This window comes from Mustela erminea, chromosome 5 (genome assembly GCF_009829155.1).
Source record: "Mustela erminea isolate mMusErm1 chromosome 5, mMusErm1.Pri, whole genome shotgun sequence".
Lineage (NCBI taxonomy): Eukaryota > Metazoa > Chordata > Mammalia > Carnivora > Mustelidae > Mustela > Mustela erminea.
In genome coordinates, this window is record NC_045618.1 from 102,999,917 (window position 1) to 103,024,142 (window position 24,226).

General features: G+C 45.6%; 1 protein-coding gene and 1 non-coding gene across 3 annotated transcripts in view; both read left to right on the forward strand.

Annotated features, from left to right (window-relative positions):
- The window catches only part of SAMD4A (sterile alpha motif domain containing 4A), a 208,160-nt gene that overhangs the window by 81,458 nt on the left and 102,476 nt on the right, over positions 1-24,226 (forward strand). The gene's annotated exons all lie outside the window — the stretch shown is intronic.
- Positions 6,725-6,829, forward strand: LOC116592156. The gene has a single exon (XR_004286343.1). It is a non-coding gene; the product is annotated as a U6 spliceosomal RNA (small nuclear RNA).

The window sequence follows — 24,226 nt, forward strand, 5'->3', positions numbered from 1 at the left end:
CCCCTTCCCAGCTTTTCCCCTTTTGAGCTTGGACTTGCCTTAGTTGGTGGTATTAGGAGACGCCCCCTAACTCGTGATAAGTCAACCATGAACCTGTCTGCTGAGATACTACAAGATGCTGAGATATTTGCACAGATATCCTCTAAAATAAGTAGCCAGAATTAGAGTAAAGCTGATTCTGGACTAGCTTTTTATGCACTTTCTCCTATTTTCTCAAGCCCACAAGGCAAGGTGACAGATAATGTGGGTTTTTTTGGTTTTCTTTTTTTTTTTTTTGGCCATTTCTCCTTTCCCTGAAGAAACCTAACATCTGTTGTCCAGTGGACGTCAATGCCAGGTTGATGAGATTTTAAGGTGCCTTTTATAAGAATGTAAGCGTTCTATCTACTCTTACACATGTGTCTAATACCTATAGTCTGGGCACTTTTCAATTTCCTCACCAAACTTACAGTGACGCTTATCGGCCATTAAAATACTTTATTATAAAATATTCCGGGTACCTTGGCCACTGAAACAAATTAGTCCGCCCACCACCTATCTGCAGTGTAATGAGAAACTGAAACTGATAATTAGCTAAAACTTGCCTTCGGTAAGTCACACGATCACGATGTTCTTGTAGGAAGATTTTCCTCGCTGCTCTGCTGCATTCCTAACCCTGTAGGTGCAACTCTCTTCCCCGACTCCTTTCTCGCTTTCCAAGGCAGCCAGAATGAACTGTGTGATTGGGGTCTTGCTTGCTCACTGCCGGCTGAGGGCTCAGAGAGATGCCAGGTTTTTGAAGGGGAAGAGGAAGGGTCAACTGGAAGTACGATTTCTAGCTTCGTAGTCAAGGTTTTTTTTTGCCAGGAGTGTTGCAGCCTTGCTGTCAAAATCCTGCCAGGTTCTCTGCTAAGGCATAGGCACTGTCCATCCTCTGCGGTGGGATAGTCACATCAGATGGCCCCCTGCTTGTCCTTACGGTCCAGCTGCCCCGGGAAGACAGTCAGCCTTACAGAGTAAGTGACAATATTAAGAAACTCCATGTGAGGACGGTTGAAATTAGCCAGTGGAGAAACAGGCTTCTTTCCACCCATTTCTTGGAGGTGAGAATGTCCACTTCGGGTTCTACTTTGCAGTTCTGTAGATCTGGCTAGTCTGAAGATTGCACAGTGAGAAGATCCCCCTTACCCCCCTCATCCCAGGACCTGGGGCTCTGCAGAATGAAGATTCCTTTAACAACACAGTTCAACTTGAGGTTCTGGGACCTTGAGGTCAAGAGTACTCTTTAACTGACTCACACAACATAAATGTATGAGGAGCTTAAAGGGAAGATGTCATTATTTAGCTCTCCAGTGAATTATAAATGTTAACCTGGGGCCACAGATCTTCCAGACCTCCTCATGGAAACTCAGGGACCCCTTCACATGCCGGATCTGGGCCGTATTCTCCTACAAGGCCTCAGCAAGCCAGAGTTTCGGCCTCCTTCTTTGGGCAAATGACTGCCAAATTCCATCTCTCGATGGCCTCCATCCTGACACCTCTGAAAGATTGTGTGACTTCCCGCTCTGGGTGGGTAGCCATCTGGCCCTACGACAGTCAAATCCCGACTGCCACCCCACACCCCCACCTCCCCCAAGAGACTCTCCCATCATCGCCTGGGGCCGGACTTCTCCGTGCCGTTTGTGAGATTTCCACTGTGGTATCCACTTGGCCTCCAGGTGAAGTTCATTCCATCTTGCCAGCCTTCCCCCCAAGCCGCTCTACCCTCTTCCCATTGCAGTGTCCTTACTTTTAACTCTTGGTTTCCATTCTCACATCTTCTAAGATGACTTTCATTAGAAGAGAAGTCAGACTGAGGAATTAGGCCCACCTCTGGCTGGCTATGGTTTACATGCTGTGCAGGAGGTAGAGAATGAGAGAATTGGGGCCAGGCTGGTGCTCAGAGGCACCCAATGTCACTGGGTAAGTCACTGGGCTTCTCAGAGGCCCCATTTATGCACCTGTAAATTGTGGCTGCCTTGTTCACAGGCTGCTTGAGAGGGCCTAATGTCATAGAGGAGGAATCAAGCCAGGAAATAGATGAAATGGGGCAGCCAAGTATCCTATCTAGCTCTGGCTCTTTGTATTATGAAGAGGAGATATTTGGGATTGCAGTTCCGCATTGCTGTGGCTGTTTTGGGGTCCCTTAGATGATCAGGAGCATGGAGAATGCTAGCGTTTGTTCAGCACGCTGGTGTCACCCAGCTGCCTCAGGCTGTGCCCAGCTGCTCGAGGTGTGAGAGGATCAGTATCTCCACAGACCTTTGACGATTCGAGGATATGTCATGATCAGGAACTCAGTCTCACAGGGCCTGAGAGGCCTGCCATCTTCCTGGGTGGTATCCATTCTTTTCAGGGCTGTTAGCAAAACGTTTTGTGGGGGGGATTTTTTTTTTTTGGTGGTGGCATTTGGTTCTTTTATGGCCCTTCCTTTATCTGGACCATGAATAATCAACTGATGGATCCCTATCCCTGTTCTCATTCTCATTCCTGGGGATGCCCTACTTGGTGCTTTAGGGAGCTAGAGGTCATGAGGTAGAACATAGCACCTGAAAACAATCATGGAGCCCAACTGTCAGAGTTCTGGCTATCTCTGGGCCCTGAATATGTCCTTTAGAAACTATCTGCTGCTGCGTCACTTCCTGGGACTATGCTTAAGACAACCTCAGCTCCCTGTATAACAACACACTGGGACGGAGCTTAGGTGGCCTGCTCTCACCACCAGGGAGGGGGCAGGGTGTGTGCTTGGAGCTGGGAAGGAGAAGTAGAGAAATGAGCCAGGCCCACTCTAGAGCCCCTTGTCAGTCTCCCTCCCTTGGTCCCAGGGTCTTGGCCAGTCTAATTTTCCAGGCTACCATGTATCTAAACTCTTCTTTGGATGGTGCCACACTGTTCTCAAATCACCTTTCTTCCTTTTATCCCTATAGGAATATGGGATGTAGGTATTATTTTTATTTTCTTCCTAATTCAGACGGAACCAAGAGCCCTCTGAGAAACTAGATAACTTGTTCTGGAAAGTGATAGGCTGGGGACATAAGCCCAGGCAGCTGTCACACTGTCATCTACTGCTCTCTCGGGACATTTGCCCCGGCATAAGTTTTGCCACAGGTGTCTTCTGTTTGCAAAGAACAGGAGAAAGTTCCTTCTGTGGCTGAGCAGTGTTCCTAGAGAGTTTGTGGGAGCAGGAACCTGGGGGCCCATAAGTCCCCAGGACTGAAGCAGCACAGTCCAGGGGGACAGCAGCTCAACAACGGGAGGCACCACCTTGGTCTGCCAGTGACGGAGAACATGCTAGTCACAGCGACTGTCAAGCAAGATTTCCATAATGAGACCACACAAGGGTAGCATTTGGAAGTGCTTCATGGAGAGAGAAGTGGGATTCTCTTTTGATCTATATGCATTTTTATACCCAGGACATGGATCTGCATTTACTTGCCTTGACTTCTGAGATTAATATAATATAGAATAAAAATTTTACATACCTATCTTCAGACACATAAAATAGAGGCTATAGATTGTTTTGTTGTCATTTTATTCGTGAAGAGTTCAAAGCCCTGCCCTTGGCATGTCTAGCATGTTCTAAGTCTGTAACTGGTTCGCCAGGTGGTTGGGACAGACTGCTGAGTAGCAGGTAAGAATGGATCACTGAGGTAGACCCTTGGGGAATCTAGCCCAGAGGTTCCTCTTCTATGATTTTCTTCCATTCCAGTCAAGACCAGCATGTGGATCATCTGTCTTTTCGTTAACCTTAGTCCTTCGTGAATCTGTTAGTGTGGGTCATGGATTCGTTCCATATGCATGCGAGCTAGCTGCACGGTCTTCTGTGGCCACGGGTCACTCCCAAAGACTCCAACAGCGGCTACCATTTTTGCAACGAAAAGCCAGGAGCAAGGGGTTGGGTGCTTGAACAGGGGGTCAGATAGGAGCAGCTGTCAGGCTCAGCAACCTTCAGGGGCTTTTGCTGGACCCACACATGGTAGTTGTTGCCCTGGGGTTCTAGAAGCATGCCCGTGACCAGTGTTTCCATCACTGGAGGTCTAGATGGAAAAACCAAGCATAGTAAAGTTAGGTGATCTGTTCAGCCCAGGAAGATCATGGCAAGTTGAAGTAACACCTGTGGATGCTTTGCTCCATTGGTTAGAGTCTTGACTGGTGAACCTGGAGGGGTGGGCATCCATAGAAGCTGAGACTGAGGCTTTGCTCATTCTCCTGTTTCTCACAAAGGGGTGTATGATTATTGAACGTATTGATGGAGACCCCTGCTAGATGGGACACTTATTGACAGCCTAGTCCTCACCAGGGAAGGTCCTCGAAGCCACTCTTCAGCTCCCTCCGCACAGGGTGTGGAACTGATGACAGCCTTGTGGGTCTCCACACCCCATGCCACCCCTGAGAAGTCCTGACACCAAAAGGGATGCCCTGGGAAGGGCTGCCAGCATTTCCTGTATCGCTGGGGCAGTAATCCAAAGGTCACAGACTCTGCAAAGGCACAGCCTTTGTTGCTCAGTGGAAGGCCCAGACCACAGGGGTCCGAGTTAATTGATCACACTGGGAAGACTACTCCATTGAAGCAGGATGAAGGAGAAGGGACTGAACTGATTAAGAATGGGCTTAACTGAAGAGCTAAGCTGCCTCCAATCCGCGGAAGTAGGCAGGATGGAAATCATAAATCATAAATAAGCAAAATGCAGGTGCTAAATAAAGGCCCTTTCAATCTACCATCCCTCACAGCTGCAAGTGTTGCAAGGTGGCAAAGCGGTGACATTGTTGCGGGTGACTGATCAGGGGTGGACACCCCTTGACACTGAGTCTGGATTCAGCTGCAGATACTTTTCATCCACAATAAGTTTATCCAAACCCTGGAGAGCAGCTGGGATGAGTAAAATGATGGACTTCGGTCCCAATGAATGAACCAAGGCGACTAGGTCGATTTCTCAATCCACCTGGAATTTTAGGGATTAAAGCGTTTAGTCAAATTATCTTAAGACAGAGTGTGAACCTCCACACCTCATGAGGCAACATCATATAAGTGCACACACACACACACACACACACACATACACACACACGCCATAGACCTGCATAGGTACTCTTATAGACATACAGACACACATATATGTAACTAAAAGGCAGAATACGTATAATTAAAAGGTGGAATATAAGAATACATACAGAAATATATATATATACATCTTAAAACATGTATAAAAAATAATATGTAAAAATATGTACTTTATGTAGAATATAAATATGTAATAACACTTTACATATAAACATAACATAAATATATACAATATATATTTTTACATAATATGTACCATTATAGGGGCGCCTGGTGGCTCAGTGGGTTAAGCCGCTGCCTTCGGCTCAGGTCATGATCTCAGGGTCCTGGGATCGAGTCCCGCATCGGGCTCTCTGCTCAGCGGGGAGCCTGCTTCCTCCTCTCTCTCTCTCTGCCTGCCTCTCTGCCTACTTGTGACCTCTCTCTGTCAAATATATAAATGAAATCTTTAAAAAAAAATATGTACTATTATAGTTGAATATAAATATAAAATATGTATAGTTTTATATATATGTTTTAAAGTATGTATACTTAATACAACACATATCTTACACAATGTATATTCCTCCTTTTTAGTTTTTCTCTGTTTGGCCAGAAGCATGACTACTTTTTCTTTCTGTTCTGTTTACAGCAGTGTTACTGCATCTTATAAGGAAGTTTATCCAATACTATGTAAGATAAAAATTGAGCAGACAGAAAACCCTTCAAAGCCATAGAAAGGCATCAGGTTAGAGACTGGCCTATAGTTTCTCCCTAGGGCGAACCTGGTCAGTTTTTATCCTCTCTGGCATGAGAATAGCTCACTAGCTGTTTCTTTGGTTGAGTCTCAGCTGAGATTCAGAGAAGCTCACTGGGTCCGCTCCCAACCAGGCTGTGCCCTGGTCCCCCAGCACACAGGCCCGATGCCTGTGTGCCTGGCGCCTCTGTGCCCGGTGGTTGAGGCAGCTGCTCTCTCGTGGCCCCTCCCACTTCCCTGATCTCGGCTATTGGTAGACAACTGAGACGTGTTTGTTCCCAAACCTGTTTACACCAGTCGTACTTTCTCCATTTAAGACATGTAACTAAATGTTATGTAAACAAATGTTGCGTGAGTGTGACAAGGAGAGGTATTTCTGTGAAGCTAAACCATTGTCTTGGAAAGACTTGTCAAGGCTGAACAAAAATGATGGGCAAATTAAGTAGAAACAAGATAGCCTTAAAAGATGGTGGGGAACATCATAAAAATCTAGGCAGAGTTCGTAGTCGCATTGCTTCTCAGCTTTCTTTGGAATTTTTTTTATCTTCTTTAAAGCTGGGGCGCCTGGGTGGCTCAGTGGGTTAAAAGCCTCTGCCTTCAGCTCAGGTCATGATCCCAGGGTCCTGGGATGGAGCCCACATCAGGCTTTCTGCTCAGCAGGGAGCCTGCTTCTTCCTCTCCCTCTGCCTACTTGTGATCTCTGTCAAATAAATACATAAAATCTTTAAAAGAAAAAGAAAGAAAGAAAGAAAGAGAAACTAGAACCTGAATATCATAGCAGATTTCTGGTTTATATAGGAAACTGGGACTTTCAGAGAGTGGACCCATTTTCAAAGACAAGGCATTACTCCTGTACCAAATTTGCGAAAGATAGTGTACACTCATATGTTTAAATGTCTGTGAATGTGGTGCTGGTTTTGGCAGCACATCTACTAAACCTGGAATGATACAGAGATTAAGCATAGTCCCTGAGCAAGGATGACACGTAAATTCTGTAAATCTATATAATAAGTATCAATGAGTATATCTAGGTAGATAGATAAATAGATAGATTGATTGATAGATAGATAATATAATGAGATATCATAGAGATAGATAATATAATGAGAGTATCACTTTTATGATTCCATGCTTTAACTGGTTTTTTTAGATTGAGTGTCAACCCAGTCTTGTACGGGAATGTCTCTTTTGCAGCTGTGGTCTGTTGTGTAAAATACACATGTCCACTGAGCCCGTCAAGATGCTTATACTACGCAGGTTACAAGAGAACTGAGCCAGGCAGGGGAGAGAGCAGACAGACACAAGTCTTCCTGATAGTGCTCATCAAGGACCCATGTAGCTGGGGGACGCTGTGGGCAGAGCTGTCTATGAAAGCTTGCTGACTTCACTCACTTTCTTTCTCCCACTCCCTGCCCCACCTCTTCTCTTTTCCTCTCTGCCTCTCTCTCCGCTCTCCCTAACCAATGCAGTTTAGTTCAGAGGACTCTGAAATCAATAAGGGAGAGAGTATTTGGAGTTGAACAACAGTATATTTCAAAGTGTGCTCCTTTCTTTCTTTCTTTCTTTCTTTCTTTCTTTCTTTCTTTCTTTCTTTCTTTCTTTACTTCTTTTTTAAGATTTTACTTATTTATTTGAGGGAGAGGGAGAAGCAGACTCTCTACTGAGCAGGGAGCCCAATGCGGGGCTTGATCCCCATGGGGGGCTCAATCCTGGGACTCCCTGAATCATGACCTGAGCTGAAGGCAGACGCTTAACCTACTGAGCCACCCAGGTGTCCCTTCAAATACTTGTTTCAAGAAAGGTAGTCTTGGCTTAAAAAACATTTGAAATATTTGTTTGTTTATCTTTGTTTACACCCCCTCCAACACACACAGAGGGAGAGAGGGAATTCCTGTAAATAATGAGATGATGCAATTTGATTTATTAATATGTGACTTCCATTAGATAGTTCAGGAATACACCTACTTCCCATGAAGTGAGATTGGGATATAAGGAAAGAATTCTTTTGTAGGTATCCCCACATCCAATGTGTTTTAAGTCAGTTTTCTATCCTCCCTGTCTACAAAAATTTTGGAAAGACCATCCTCTGTCTCTGTGGCTGGTGTCTTTCACAACAACAGTCATATGAACGTGCTTTAATTTATGCTAACCTGAAATGCTTAAAGTCATCAAACAGGTAGGATTATTGGGTTCCTGTTCATCGGGGGAATGCAGATCCCAAAGATAAGGATGCCAGAACACAGACATCGTGGGAAAGCATGCATACCCACCTCCAACAAATAAGACACCATCCTTCATTTCAGTAATAGCTCTTCAGGGTTTAATTTTGATAGATGGTGAGGTATTTTATTCTAGCACATAAACCAGATGTTTCTCTCAATTTAATGGGGAACAACTGATGGCTGCCAGATTAACTAGGAAAGAAATGTTTCTCTCTGCAGTTTTGGACAATAATGCAATTTAATGGCATTTCACCTGGGCGGACTTCTAAGATGGATGCGTTTGTCTTTTGCCTCTCAGGGCATAGGTCCAAATTTGGAGCAGATGGTGAAAAAGATGGATGGCCACAGAGATCTCCAGGTGAAATTGGTCGGATTTCCTCAATCCTCATTAATTCCTGGTTGACCATTATCCATCTCCATCTCTCTGACCCTCCGTAATGAATTCTGATTTCTGAGGATTTTCTGGTTCCAGAATAACCAAAATGTTCTGACTACAATCTGAACAGATTGAAAGAAAGCAGTCACCTGCTATTTTTCAGGCTTTTAGAAGAGAGGGGCTACCTCAGCCTGAAATCTTGTCCTTCCTTCTTTTCTTTCCTGGTAATGGGACAAAACTGGGCAGGGTATGAATTCGAAAGCTCAGGGAGTAAGTTTAAGACACAAGTTTCTTCCGCTGTTGTTCAGGGAAAGGAGAGACCTTTGGGTTCTTAGATTAAGTTTAATGAGAGACTCACTGCCCATCACTAAGCAAGACAGACGGGGTCACTCCTGCTATGGAACAAGGTATAAGGAGAAGCAGATGATTGTGGGAAAACCCCAGAAGCATTGTTTCAGGCCATGGAGGTAGAGAGGAGACCCCCAAGATCAAAGGAAGGAGGCACCCATGGGCAGTACTAGGAACAGCAACGCCTTGTTTGATTTAATTAAAACAATGCCTGTGTGAGCTTCTTGATCTATGGCCTGATATTCTCATTTACTCCCACATTAGGGTAGGCTTATTGACATAATTGTTTTTGCTCATATTGAAGACTTTCCTGCTAAACAATTTGTATTACTGTTATTTTTTATTGCAATTGTATTAGCCCCCGTTCTGAGCCAGATGCCTTCAGTTTATAAACATTGTCAAAGACACTTAATAAGAGGACAAATGATCCCCATTTAGGATGGGAACTTATGGGTGACTGACAAGGTGAGCGTTAAACCTTTGGTTGCCATAGACCTACAGACACATATGTATCCGCACGTGTTGGAGGAAGGAAACATACCGGTGAACAAAATCTGGCAGATCATAGGGGTTTAAGTCCACAGAAGAAAATGCCCAGGAGATGTACAGTTAGTTTTAAAAGCTAAATAAGTGGGGCATTTTCCATGGGCCTTTTCTTCACTTGAGCAGAATGACAGTATTTTACTAGTCAACCAAGACATGAATCAAGATTTAAACCAACTTCTCACCTTTCATGCAAAGCCTAACCTCAGTAGTTACTAAAAATAAATGAGATTTAAATAGATGTAGAAGCACCTATTTTATTTCCAATTTCATGCTCCTGTATTTTGCACTGTGGTTTTTAGATCTGTTTGTGAAGGCTGATTGGGGCAAAGAACAGCCCTGAGAGACAGCTGGGAAGGAAGCAGGCTTTCAGGTCCATGACAGAGTCCCAGGCTCTGGGTTCAGCTGTTACCAACTCACCAAGTGACCTCAGCCCAGTTTCCTCCCTTTGAAAAATGGGAACAGTTACACAAACTGTCTTTTTATGGGATGCAGTGGTGTCTGTGATTGGCACCATTGGTGGTTTTAGGCTGAGAGTCTGAGGGTGTAACTCTCCTCTCTTCCTCAGGGACCACGAGTGTAGGTCAGGGATCCAAGTCCAGGGAGGACATTGGATTTAATTTCTCTCTAGTCCACATAGCAGTTCCAGCGTCCAACAACCCACGGTCATTCGGACTGGAGAGTCAAGGAGAGGTACACGCCGTTTCTCCACATCCTGACATTCTCCTGGATTACCAGCTCTCTGTCATATTCTCCCTGCTCACAGGGCTGGTGACCTGGGCGAGGTCTCCATGGGTCCCCTCCTTTTGCTTTCACCTGCTATGCGTTTCACCAATAACTGACTTCCAAGTGAATAGTAATTCTTGTTCACAACTATTCTCACGCGCATTATTTTGCTTTCTCGAGAATGTGTACTAAGTTCTGATCGTGTGCAGGCACCGTGCTTAACACTTTTTCTGTCATCCTCTCGTTAACTGGAGAGAACTGTGGAGAAGAAAGGGGACAGGAGTCCCCCAGACCAGGCAGCTGTCCTGTGGGGGTGGGGAGGTTCCCTCCCCAGCCTCTCAGTCTTCAAGGCTGCCTTGTGCAGCTGTCTTCCAACTGTTCGCTCTCCACCTGGTCCATTCTGCAGGCCACCACCAGACAGACGTGTCCCCTGTACCGCCGTCCTGCTAGGGTTTCCGCCTTGTAACCTTCCCAGCGTTGTATGCACACCAGCCCTCCAAAAACTAAGCACGTCTCTTTTCCCTTCTGCTTTCCCCAAACCCGTTCTCATCTGCCAGCAAAATGTGCTGTTAACCCAAATACTCTTGTGCCTCTGCACATTATCCTTCTTTTCGGCAATTCCATCTCCCAGCCTCTGAGCTGCCCTTCAGGGCCACGCATAAATCCGGATCCCCGAAGCCTTTCCTGACTGGCCCGGCTAGAGATCCTTTCTCTCCCCTCTAGCTGTGGTACTGATGGTATGGTGTGTGGGGCCTGGCTGGGTACGCTTGCTTTCTGTTGTCACAATCCCTAGAAGGATCTTGGGCTTCCAGATGAGGAAGCTACAGAGAGGTTAGTGATGGTGCTGGGGCCAGAGGCCCATTCCCATTCCCACCAGTCCCAGACTGGTGATCTTTTTCTACTATAGCGTTTTACCTTCTGTCCTTCCTTGGAGGACAAGGACTCTACCCTGTCAAAGTTTACCTAACATCCTGCGTAGCATCTTGTATCTAGGGGTTAATCAATAAGTATTTATTGAAAGAAAGCAAAAGAAAGAAAATAAGAAGGGAAAAATCAGTAATAGCTACCCCTTATATGGCCCTTTTGTTTTAACTTAATCCCCTTTCTAGTTGACTCCCTTTAAGTCCCTAGGGGGCGCCTGCATGGTTCAGTCAGTTAAAGGTCAGACTCTTCATATCACCTCAGGTCTTGATCTCAGGGTCGTGAGTTCAAGTCCTGTGCTGGGCTCCATGCTGGGCGTGGAACCTACTTAAAAAAAAGAAATCCCTACGAAATAGGTCCTGTTATTCTCAGCCTCATTTTACAGGTGAGAAGACCAAGGCAAGAGAGACTAAAGTGACTTGCTCGAGGTCACAGAGCTGACAAGTGAGTGTCAGGACTTGAACCCAAGGGGTCTGGCCACTGAGCCTGTGCTCTTCTTCCACCATGTTCTGCTGCCAAGTCATAAAGGATGGACAGACAGGGAAAGATACATGAAGAAGGATGAGCCTCAGATCGGTGCCCAAGACAACAGAACAGAGGACATTTAGATGAGGCGGCCATGTTTTGTCTTCTTTGAATTTCCATTGAGAAGGAGCTCCACTTAAACATCAGAGTAATGGCCGGACCACGGGGTTTGTCCCTGCTGCCTGGATCATGGGTTGCCGTGAGACTCCCTGAAGGCATGGCACCCAGATTGCATGCCTTGTATCCCAGTCGTTATAGGAGGCTTGGTCTAGGGACTCTTAAACCGCTCCTGCGCCCCCAGTCCGGAGTCCCTTAGCTGGGGAACAGTTGCTGCTCTCTCCCCAGATGCTCCTTCCAGAGCTTGTGCTTTTCATGGAAGGCTGCCTTCAAGGGAACAGTCACAGACTTAAAATCACCACAACTAGACATGAGTAACAAATGCGTCAAGTTTGGCTAAAGCAAGCTGATAAAGAATATTGAATGGGAGCTTTTATCTTTAGAAGCATGACTGTTAATGTGGCTGATTTCTAACTAGGCTCCCAGTAGCTATTAGGATTTCTGCTCACACTGGTGCCGCTCAGCCTTACACACAGAAGAATCTATCTTAAACGTATTGTGAACTTTAGAGCACGTTAGCGGAAGTGGCCTATCATTCAGGAGCATGGGAAGATAATTTTGCCAGCATTGAGAGAACACTTTGCACCCAGAATCCTAGAGGGAACAGAATACTACTCCAGCTTTGATGAATCACAGCTGAATCATGTTTAAGTGTGTGCTGCATTTTGAGGGATTCCCTTCTCCCCCAACCCCTCCCCGCCCCTGCAGGGTGAAAAGCATTGCTCTTCCTGTGTAAAACCATTGTTTACAGCCAAGACCACGAAAATGTTTTTGTGGTGATGTTGTGAACGCATCAAGTGTTTGTTGTGGTCTAACTAAGACAACTTTATAGGTTGATGAAAAGTGATTTATCTTCCTTCTAAGCAGAACGTTTAGTTCTCTGTCTGCCTCTTGGACTCCACGCAAATCTGTCTGGCCCCACCCCTTGCTGCCCTCCCGCATCAGCACCACCCTCTTGGATATCTCCTGGTACATTTTTATGACCACGGTCCTGTCTGTTCCTAGTAATTAAGAACTCTCTGAGCAACATGAAAGTAGGTTACTGTTCATTTGGTTTCTTGGAAGCACTGGGTGTGTGCGAGGGTCATTTTTCACCAAAAGACAAAACCAAAGAGAGAGTCCGGGAAGTAAAGAATGAATGGACCAGGTAGCTTGCCGTTCTTAGCCCCCAGGGGACTGTAGGCATTGTTGCTCGAGTGGACAGAGCCCAGACCGACCCTGAAGGAAGATCTGGGTTCACGCTACCGCACTGGGTTTTAACTTCTTGTAACCCTGAGCAGAAGAATTAGCTTTTCCAAATCTCAGTTCCCATCTGTGGACTCAAGATGACAAGGCCTAGCTTACAGGGTTATTGAAAGGATCACAGACACTGGATGGGAAGTGCCCGGCACTAGTGTGCTGTCGCGGCTGGTGTCTTTCCTTGTTATTTCTGCTGTTGTCCTCTCTGCCATTACTACGGCCTCTCCAAGCAGCTCTTGTACTTGGGAAGCACCAAGGGGAACTTGACCCCTGCTTCTTCCCATGCATGTAGGACACAGCTTTAACCCGCCAGACAACTTGCTATCCTTACCAGAGCACTGTCCTTGCTCTAAAAACAGTAAAAGTAAACATAAAAGTGCGACTACATAGGGATGAAAACAAAGAATGACGAGCTGCTTCTCTCCAACTGGGGGACCCACCCACATATATTGACAGGTACCCATTGCCTTGTGCGGGGCTCACAGGTGAGCCCTAGGGGCCCAAATTGAATCCCGCGTGGATTCTGTCCTTATGAAGCTTACCATCCACCAGGAAGGAGGAAATGCCCATAAACATCCGGGAAGTTGGGTAGAAAATGGTAAGACCATAGGAAAGACAGTACTCATGGGCTATGGAGTTTGGGAGAAGAACAAAATTTTAGCTAGAGTTGGGACATGCAGGTTTTATGAAAGAGGCAGCTTAGTTAGGATCCTTAGGAGCACAGATTTTGGGGTTGGGCCATTAGGTTCAAACCTTGGCCTTACTACTTCCTTGTTTTGGGCTACTTGAGCAGGCTAGGTCACATCTCTGTGCCTCTGCTTCCCCATCTTTAAAATGGGTATAATAATATCGACCTCTCAGGGTTGGTGTAAGGATTCAGTGAGATGAGTGACATGCTTAGAACAGGTTTGAATTTACCCTCCAAGCAAAGGTGGGCAGAAATGTTGTTTCTAGATGGAGGAATAACATGAACGAAGGCAGAGCCTGCTCTGAGGTACAGGGTGGGAGAAGATGAGGGGGGAATGCCGCTCGAGCTGAGACTATGGATGTTGTGGAGTGTGGGCCAGGGGCCTTAGACTTTACTGAAAATGTGCACTGAAATCAGTCTTCTAGAGTTCCCTTGTCCGCGCGTGTGAAGCCAGAATCTGAACGTGTCTCCGGGTAGGTCTCTACATTTCCGTGGCAGGGAACATGGCAATGAACCAGATGCCAGTGGGCATGAAGTTGAAACTTGGATTAACAAGGCTCAACACATGGGCCTGAAATGATACCTCAGGGAAGACAGGCAGCGGAGCCTGAGCAGGAAGCAAAACCAGGGAGCGAAGGGAGGCGAGGGGCAGGAGGAGGGGGGCGGGGCGGCAGGAAAGGTCACACCATTACCCCCACCTACTGCTTCCTTTTTAGGGTACAGTTTTTTTTTCTTTAGGGTATAGTCAGCTGTTTTGTTTGTTTTCATGTGTCGTTTTATTTCTTTTGAGCTTTGGGATGCGTGTGTCATCTTTACCTTCTGTGCTAGGGTGGCGGGGAGTAGGGTGGGGTTGATTAAAGCTGACTTTTGGAGACTTTGGTTTCAGTGACCTATAGATGTATGCTTCTTCAGGATGTGGATGTTGCCCTCTCCTAGGCACCTAGAGCAGGATTCTGTAGGAACTGGGAAAGGGCTGTACAGTGTTCACAGCCGAGAGGATGACTTCTTCTTTTGGTCTTTAAATGAAAATTGGAGGGTTTGAATGCCTCAGGTTTGGTTTACTTTTGACTTTAGCTGTGTAAATGCTATCTTCAATTTTTAAAATAATCATCCAAATTATTTTACGTAAGTAATATTGTTTTCAAGTTTTTAAGTTAGATTCATTGTTTTTAAGTGTTACGGGGATGCGGGACAGTTCCTAAGACCCCATGGAAGTCTTTTAAAATTCGTTGCTGAATTGGGCACCTGGATGGCTCAGTCAGCTAAGTGTCTTACCTACGGTTCAGGACATGGTATCAGGGTCCTGGGATTGAGCACCGCATCTGGCTCCCTGCTCAGCGAGGAGTCTGCTTGTCCCTCTCCCTCTGCCCCTCCCCCACTTGTTCTCTCTCTCTCTCTCTCTCTCTTTCTCAAATAAATAAGTAAAATCTTTTAAAAAAATAAAATTTGTTGTGGAACAACGTAGTATACAATAAATCTATATAAGTACCACATCAAGATCAAATACCATAAAATGTCTGTGTGTAGCCTGGGAGCAGGGAAATGAGAAAGTGCGACTTATAACGTAATCTGTTGTTCTAGAACTCACTATGTATCTCCCCACCAAGTGACTGGGAGGGAGACACAAGCTTGTCCACTGTTGGAAGTGGGGTCTTCCGGTCCCGGCTGGATTTCTCCTGCAGTAGAAGCTTTCCCAAAGAGATCTTGAATGTTCTTCAGACTGGTGCCTGGGCCCTCTTTCAAGGGTTTCCTTGTAACCCAGGAAGGTCCACAAGCACATTCCTAAATGATGGGAAGTATTTGTTGATTTGGGCTTTAAAGGCATTTTTTCCATAGTCCTCTAGTGTCTCTTTATTAGAACGTTAGATTCCAATAGTCTTGGAAACTATTACTTATCCATCACACTCTTGCTGAAGAGTGAAGTTTGCCCCCAGCTGTGACAGCCAAGTTGCACTAACTTCAATGGGAACGACACATGTTTGTGCAGAGGCAGAATTTAGCTTTTAAACTTCAGCTTAAAGGGCCTGTTTAGTATATTATGTAAGAAGGAGTGAGGTCATAAAAAGAGCCATGTCTCCTACCTTGAACCAAAAGTCGTCCTTATTTGGTGTTTCCAAAACTAGAAAACAATACAGGCAACCAGCTCTCTCTGGACCAGGAGAGAACTAATGGCTTCCTTGTTCTCGACCATGGGTTTTGTGACAGTGTCAGCAAAGCAGGCTTCCTGCTGCTTTTTAGCACTTGAGGTTTGGACCAGTTTCATTTACCTGCTCTGTCTGCTTGGAAGGAACATTCTGGAAGTCTACTGAAGCCCCACCTGCCTTTCGGACACCCAGTATCATTGAGGGGAAGCTCTGCCATGAGGTCCTGGGCCTAGGATCCAAGGGAGGGAGCAGCAGGTGTCAGCCCTCCAGCCCTGCTGCTTCTGCAGGACCCTGCAGCCGCTGAGTTTCAGAAGACCTAGCATTACACTTCTCTTGGATCATCCTTTTGGCGGAGCTGAAGGTAGATCAAATTTCACCCTTAAATAACCGTCTTCTGTCTGTGTACACAGTCACAGCCATTAGTCTTAAAAACGTCAAACCTCAGCCCATGGATCTGGACCGGTTTCTTGTTCAGACCTTAACTTTGGAGGCCACTCTTTTCTGCTTTCTCAAGTCTCTGAGAATGCAGCCTACTCCACGAGTTGTAAAAACCCCATGCTGGGACACACGTGATTCAAGGGGGAAGCGAATGAAGAAGATTCTTTCACTTCTCCTTCCTGGGACCTACATCCGTTTTGGTATCCTACTTGCATCCAGCAAGAAATGCCAGAAGATGAAAGCATAGCACTCTCATTCTTTTTCTTGGGAAGAAGAGGTTATGCAAAGGAGGCCTATGTCCCTGCAGAGTGGGTGAGAAGCCTGGCAAGAGATTTGTCTCATTTAAGAAGTAAATATATTCAGTGGAAGCAAAGATGCTGCCAAGTAAATTTATTCCATTTTTAGGGAGAAAAGGACAGGAGCTTTGCTGCTCCTTTAGGTTGCTTCTGGGTATACATTTCTGCATGAGGTTCTCTAAAAAAGCCAGAACGCAACAGCAGCTTGTGTGAAACGTGACCACTTCAGCCTGCCCAAGACTTTGAGAAACAAAAGAGAAAGCAGAGGGTAATTGATTCTGTTCTCCAAAGGCCCATCCTGACACGGAACGGAATCCTGGCTTGGTTTCTTCCGTACAGGTGTTTAGTCTCTACCAGCAGGAGGACACAGATGGAGTCTACCTTTCTGCAGATGTCTTTAAATGTCAAAAACATGAGGAGGAAACCCATTGACTTTTGTCATCGTGACAGTGCAGTATATTCCTTAATACTGAGGTAGCCATGCCCCAAATGATGCTCCCATCAACGGGATGAGGAGAGATTTTATAAGAAGGCAGAGAATCTCTTATCATGGAAAGCAACTTGTGTCACAGCCAGGAAGCTGTGGAATCTTTCTCAAATTTTTGCTTGAGAGCTAGACGTGAAACTTATTCCTTCACCGCGTATCAGTTCTGACAAAGCAACAGTGTAAGAACATGAGAATCCATGCTTCAGCAATGGGAAGCTTCAAAATCTTCAGTCTGCTACTAAATGTAAAATTTAGGAACCCTGTGGTTTAATGAAAATGATTGCTTCTGGGAGCAGTTCAGTAGGGATGTCATGTCAAATTAAGTTTTATTTGGTGGGTTTTGTCCGATCGGGATATTCACCAGTCTGGATCCCAACACTGTACAGGCTTGCTGCATTGACAGAAGTGAAGCTAGTACCCCGTCCTTTCAATGAGGTCACCTTGACTGGCCTGTTTGAATGCTCTGTGGTTATGGGGACCTCATAGCCCCAGTGAACAAGCGAGGAGCCTCGTAGGAGGCAAATCTCATGGCAGAGACTCCTCGCTCGCAAGGTTTAGAAAATTCAGTGTCTTGCGCTGAAATTGTGCTTAACTAAATATAGAGGGCTAAAAGAGAATCCTTCCATGGGAGGGCTCCCTTAATTAGCGTGGTTCATCTACACTCCTCTGTGTGTGCTGACTCGTGCCTAAACATTGGAGGCCAAATCCAAAAAAGAGAAAAAGTAAGCCTGTGGCTCAGTCCTAGGAAAGACATAGAGCAACAGAATATAATCCTAGACAGGGGGAGCCTATGAGATGCCCGTGTTGGAGAGAGGGGCACCAGCTTCGCGGAATCACTCTCGTTAACTAACTTCACAGTGTGGCTTTGCAAGTGCCGATACCGTATTCAGATTTTCTCCACTTGTCGTGATCCTGCTGTTTTCAAAGCATTTCATGATCCAGGTCTCAAACGTCAGATAAGATCAGAAGTTCTGAGAAGGTGTTAGCCACTGATGCTCACTGTACTTTGAATATTTCCGCCTTGCCATTCCCCAAAAATGCTCAGATAAGGTAATTTTTTAAAAAGATTTTTATTTATTTATTTGACAGAGATCACAAGTAGGCAGAGAGGCAGAGAGGACGAAGCAGGATCCCTGCTGAGCAGGGAGCCCGATGCCGGGCTCGATCCCAGGACCCTGAGATCATGACCAGAGCCAAAGGCAGAGGCTTAACCCACTGAGCCACCCAGGCACCCCAGATAAGGTAATTTTTTTAAAAGATGGCCCGGATGACAGTGTTCTAGGCCTTCACCTCTTGAATATGGGAACAACTCTCAAGGAAAAGGAGGGCTAAAGAGATCTGGAGTCCTATCTCCTAGAACAGCACCAGGGAATAGGACAGAAGGCAAGGGTCCTGACAGTGTGGAGCCTCACAGAATGCACTCAGTTTCCCGCTGATGCCAGAGCTTTGTCTGTGTAGTTAGGGATCTTGTTACTGCTGAGACCCTGTCCCTGCTTTGCCCAAATTCTGGCCCTGCCTTTCCCTCCTTCCCTTAGCTGACTTGTCTCCCTGTGAGTCCCATTCCCGTGCGAAAGTCAGCTCGTGGAAGACACCTGAAGAAGAGAGCCAGGGCAAGAGAAGATGTTTGGGACTGTCCAGAGGTAGCACCGTGTGTGTTCGAGTGACTGCAGAATGGTCCTCAAAAAGCTAGAATTGATCCCAGCCAGTTCACGCACCCTGTGCTGCGTTTGGGTAACCAATTTGGTCCTGGTGTTAGAATCCTTATAACTGCATGGATCTATGCTTGCTGCTTTTTGGAGAAATGAATTTTATGGAAGTTTCTATTTAAGGAGAACCAAACAATAACAAACAAAAAAAAAGCCCCAATTCCTATTACCCGAACTCCTCTTCACACATAGTATTCTAATGCAGTTTGTTCCTGAAACTGACTCATTCAGCTTTTCTCCTGGAAGTTGTCAGTATGTGAGTCTGGTTAATGGAGAAAATCAGCGCAATGCCCAGGCACAAAGCCATGACTCATTCCTGGCATTTCAGGGGCTTTGTAATGGAAATCATAGTTGCAAGCTACAGTTCTTACCAAGTGGATATGTGAATATTGATGAAACACACCACGTCTCCCAAACTCCTGCATGAGCCTCACTCACCGGTGACTCAGTGTTTGCTCATGAAGTGAAGGTTTCTCTTCATAACCCACCGTGCTTGAACACCACAATATTGTTTTAATTAGTCTTTTAATGTACAGTAAAATATTTGGCTTTGGTAGAAGGAGGACATTCTCTCCTATGTTGGAACTGTTTGGTTAAAAGGGCGTTTTTGTCTACAGAATTAGTCTCCTGGGGTGTATACGCGTATCTGAACGCTTTTTAAGTAGTCTCCAATTCTTGCTCATTCATTCAATTGATCTACCCATCTGTAATTGTGTTTGTGTGTGCGTGTGGTGTATATACACACACACACACACGTGCGTGTGTGCACGGACACACACACACACACACACATAAGGTCTACTGGGAGAGCATAGAAAATTGAAACCCTGAATAATCCCAGCCTTTTATTTTACATTCTGTTTGATCCAACTTTGTCCCCAAACTTCTTTCTTTTCTTTTTTAAAGATTTTATTTATTTATTTGAGAGACAGAAGGGAGAGAGAGAGAGAGAGAGCACAAGCAGGGGGAGGGGCAGAGGGAGAAGCAGGTTCCTCGCTGAGCAGGGAGCCTGAGGTGGGGCTCTATCCCAGGACTCTGGGATCATGACTTGAGCTGAACGCAGATGCTTAACTGCCTAGCCAACGGGTGTGCCCCCCACCCCAAATTCTTTCAAGTAATATTTCCCCTTTCTTTGTGCATTGTAAAATTTAAAAGTAGTAAAATAGCCAAAAAATAGACTGCAGGAGGTTGGGCCCAATCAGGAGCACATGTGTACCTAAAATTGTGTGTGACTTGCTTATTAATCCATTGTATGTGTCTGAACCGCTTTTGGGGGGGGGTGGGAGGGTGCTACTTTATTTTTCATTGCAGTAGATCTTGCCTTCAGTTCAGGGTTATATGAAGAAATAAAAAATAAGCTTGTAAAACAAACAAAAAAAATAGACTGCAGGAAGAAGTGGGGGAAACAAGGAAGACAGGTATTTCAAATGCTTGTTTTTTATTGACTCAGGTTTGAATTTTGTGTCTGACAGACTAGTAGGACTTTCTGGAAACACAGATGAGCCAGTTTCTCATCATTCTTGGAGGCTGGGACAGAAGGTCAAATATTTAAAGTCAGTTTTTGGTGAATCTTATATATCTACGGTTCTTTGGACCATGAATATTTGGGAGCTGCTAATAGGAAAGTAGACATTGAGGAGCTATTTTCAGCTAAAGAAAAGAATGAGCAATATAGCTTATAACTCAGCCACTTTATTCTGATCCTGTCTTCTCTAACAATAGCTCCCTGCTCCGTGCTCTTAAAACACAAGTGCTAATATTACGAGAAATGAGTTACATGAAAAACAGTCTAATCTTTTCTAAAAGTGCTAAAAATACCAATCTGCAACCAAGAATGTTTAAACTCTCTTCCCTTTCCAGATGATGCAGGATTGATTCTAGGCAAACACTGGATTTCAGAGGATGCCCTGAGGCATGGGCATGGGGGAGTGGGGGTGGGGGAGGGGGAGCGTGGGGTTGGGAGAGATTGTTATTTATAGGAGTAAAGATCTTTAGACAACCATATTCAAAGTGGATGCCTTCTCACTCTCCCAGTACTGAGTCTCTAGAGATCCACACACCATTATTTTCCAGGTCATTGTTTGGAAGTGGCTGGTGGCAGGAAGGTTATCATGTTTTCTTTTTCTTATGAGAAGACCAAAAACTGAAATCTGAAATACAAGAGATTGCCTCCCAGACTAAGAACCTACTACTACGTCCCTGAGTACCTCTCTGCCATTGGGCACCTGCTTTTGCATTGCTGGTTCTTACACGGTAACTCTTCCATCTGCTTATCCTTACCGGATCAATCTCTCCGAATGGGCCAAGGGAAACACTTTTATGTGACAGCCTTCAAGATTTGGTTAAGAGGGGCGCCTGGGTGGCTCAGTGGGTTAAGCCGCTGCCTTCGGCTCAGGTCATGATCTCAGAGTCCTGGGATCGAGCCCCGCATCGGGCTCTCTGCTCAGCAGGGAGCCTGCTTCCCGCTCTCTCTCTCTCTCTCTGCCTGCCTCTCCATCTACTTGTGATTTCTCTCTGTCAAATAAATAAATAAAATCTTTAAAAAAAAAAAAAAAGATTTGGTTAAGGGATCTTGTCTGGGACCTGAGATAGAGAGGACAGGAGGGGGAAATGAGCTGAAGGAATTCGAGGTAATACCGGGGTGGGGGGTGCTGTGGGACAGGTGCATGTGTGTCCAGAGAAGATGGAACATGTGTGTCCAGAGTCCCATGGGGGCCATACTTCCTTGTCTTCTGCTCCTGGAGGGCGCATGCCTGGTCCTCCACCACCACTGATTCCTGTGTTGTGTCTGCCTGGAAATCTCACAAGCGAGTCTGGGGTCACTGTGTCTTTCTGCACCCAGTGATCTTTTCTTAGGTTTTGTGTGATTGTAGGATAAGAATTATTCAAGTGAGAAGTAACAGTGTTGGTCCTGTTACAACTGTCACTTTTTTTTTTTTTTAAAGATTTGTATTTATTTATTTGACAGAGAGAGAGACACGGCAAGAGATAGAACACAAGTAGGAGGAGTGGGAGAAGGAAGAGCAGGGAGCCCAATGTGGGACTCGATCCCAGGACCCTGAGCTCAACGACTGAGCAACCCAGGCACCCAACTGCCACATTTTCTATTTGGAAAAAAAGTTACTTCTCAAAATATAAAATTAATAACATGATGCCTGGCAAATCGGGCTTCAGAAGCTGCCACTCTTTTTTTTTTTTTTTTTTTTTAATGCATCTGCTATAGTGTTGCTTCTTGCCAGTGGGGTGTAATTTCCAGTCTGTGACTGAGATTTGGATGGTGCACGTCTCTGGACTGTGTGGAGAGACAGTCTTTAGGGTTGTCATGTGAGGACTGAGGCCTTTTTAGTGTACGATTACTTTATGGCGTGGTTATTTTAAGGGAAAGTTAACTAAGCTGAAGTTGCTTAAATTTAACCACATGTGTTAACTATCCTTTCCTAAAAATTGAAAAGTAACAAGTTAAAATACGATCCAAAAGTCTCTGTTCCAGCACATTCTTTAGTTTAGAATGTTAAGGGGTGAGGAGTACTTAAAGTAACCAGCATCCCTGAGACTTAATGAAGCAGTTAATAGTTTTACTTTTTTTTTTTTTTTAACTTCAGAAGCTAGTTACCATGTAAAGTAAAAAGAAACCGCATGCTTTTAATCTTTTCAGTTGACATTGCCAGTGAGAGTGTTGTTATTGTTAGATAATCATAATGGTATGTTCTGGAGGCTCTCCTCCCCTTCACCCGACACGCCCAACTCACTCACACCCAGCCAGCAGAGCCGCAGAAAAGAAGAATAAAGCAACGTCTTATTTGCTTTCAGAATTTGATTCTCTATTGTTTTGGAGACACGCTGGGATTTGCTCTTAAACGGCTGTGATTTTCCTAATGTCCATCTTGACTTAGATTCATGTGTAAGAAGAACCAAGAAAACAAATGAACTGGTCGGGCTGCACTGCGCTGACCCTTCTCCCGGCGAGCCTTCGCTCAGCCTTACCGTGAGAGGACAGAGACGCCGGCCCCGGGCCCGGGGAGCAGAGTCAGGGCAGCAGGGGAGCCCCCGACATGGCCCTTTGCCTCCCCCAGCCTCAGGGTCCCCACCCACTCATGCTGGTTTTGAAAATTAGATGTGATGATGTTTACTAAGAGTTGCGGAGTTTTTGAAAAAGTACTCCACAGACTAAGTTAGGAACTAAGCCAGAGGCCAAGTAGGTAAAAGTTTAATTCTATGTGTGCATTGACCATTATATGTGGGGGACACGGGTAATTTTGGAAAAGTTTTTAGTCGCTTTTCATGGGGCCTCAAGTGAAAAATAGGCAAGGAGACCAGTTCAGTTCAGCAGTTTAAGTTTAACCAAAGTGAGAATTGGAAATTTCCCCAAAGGCGAGCAGTAGAAGTAAGTTATGACAGACCACTGGTCCCAGTGATGGAAAGATTGATGGCCAACACAAGGTCCGGCTTAAGGAGAAACCCAGAGCTCTTGAAGAGAGCTATCATAATATACAACATTTTGGGGGTGCCTGGGTGGCTCAGTGGATTAAAGCCTCTGCCTTCAGCTCAGGTCATGATCTTAGGGGCCTGGGATCGAGCCCCGCATTGGGCTCTCTGGTCAGCAGGGAGCCTGCTTCCTCTTTACTCTCTCTCTGCCTACTTGTGATCTCTGTCTGTCAAATAAATAAATAAAAATATGTTAAAAATATATACAACGTTTGGTTACAGGGCTGGCCTTACAGAGGGTGTGGGGGTAAACATTAAGGAACACACGTGAGGTGGGCAGTCCATGAAAGGGGTGTGTGATCGAGGGATGCACAGATGAAGAAGGAGCCGTGTTCTCATCCCACAACATGGCCGGCTGCTCAGGGTCACAGGGAGTCTGCCGTGTGCATGGAAAAAGGTCAAAGTGTGAGTTCATCAGGGAGAAAAGTCCAGAAGTTGGGCTTACTCCCAGCACTCAGAAGGCTGCAGAAGCCGCTGGGGCTTTCTGGGTTCCATGTCTGCCTCCTTTCGCTACCGTTTCCTTCTGTTTGCTTTCTTCTGCGGCCTCTCCATCTCCCCAGACCGGGTCTGTACAGGAGGGACTCACAGAAAAACAAAGTAAGGTAGTTTGTCAGGGGCTGTTGGTTGCTGGTAGCAACAGTCGCCAAGTGACACGCACACACCATATCTGGGTCCCCGACTTAATCAGCACACAGCCCATTGAAGGCTCAGCTTGTGAGCCTGACATTCCCCAATTCCTGGTAACCCTGGTGGCATTAATACTTACTAATCATCAGTTGTATTTTAAGCATTTACTTTTGTTCCCAGAAATATTTAAGATGGAGTTTCTCAGCACGTAATCAAGCTCCTGAGGTGGGTCTCTGTACTCCGGCCGTGGCTGCCTTCCTAAAAAGATAAATAAAAAAGGTAATGGAATGGGGAATGAACATGGGCCAAATTAAAGCATCAAAGGACATAAATTAAGACCAAATCCCCACTCTGTTGACAATACGGCTGGTTGTCTTTCGGGCGTTCAGTGACTCGTGTCGAGCCCTGATGCCTCATACGTAGGCCTGGTGGGAAGGAAGGAAATGAACGAAGAAGGAAAACCACTGTGTTCAGCATTGCTGGCTACCTGGATAACCAGCCCTGGGTTCTCTGCACCTGTTT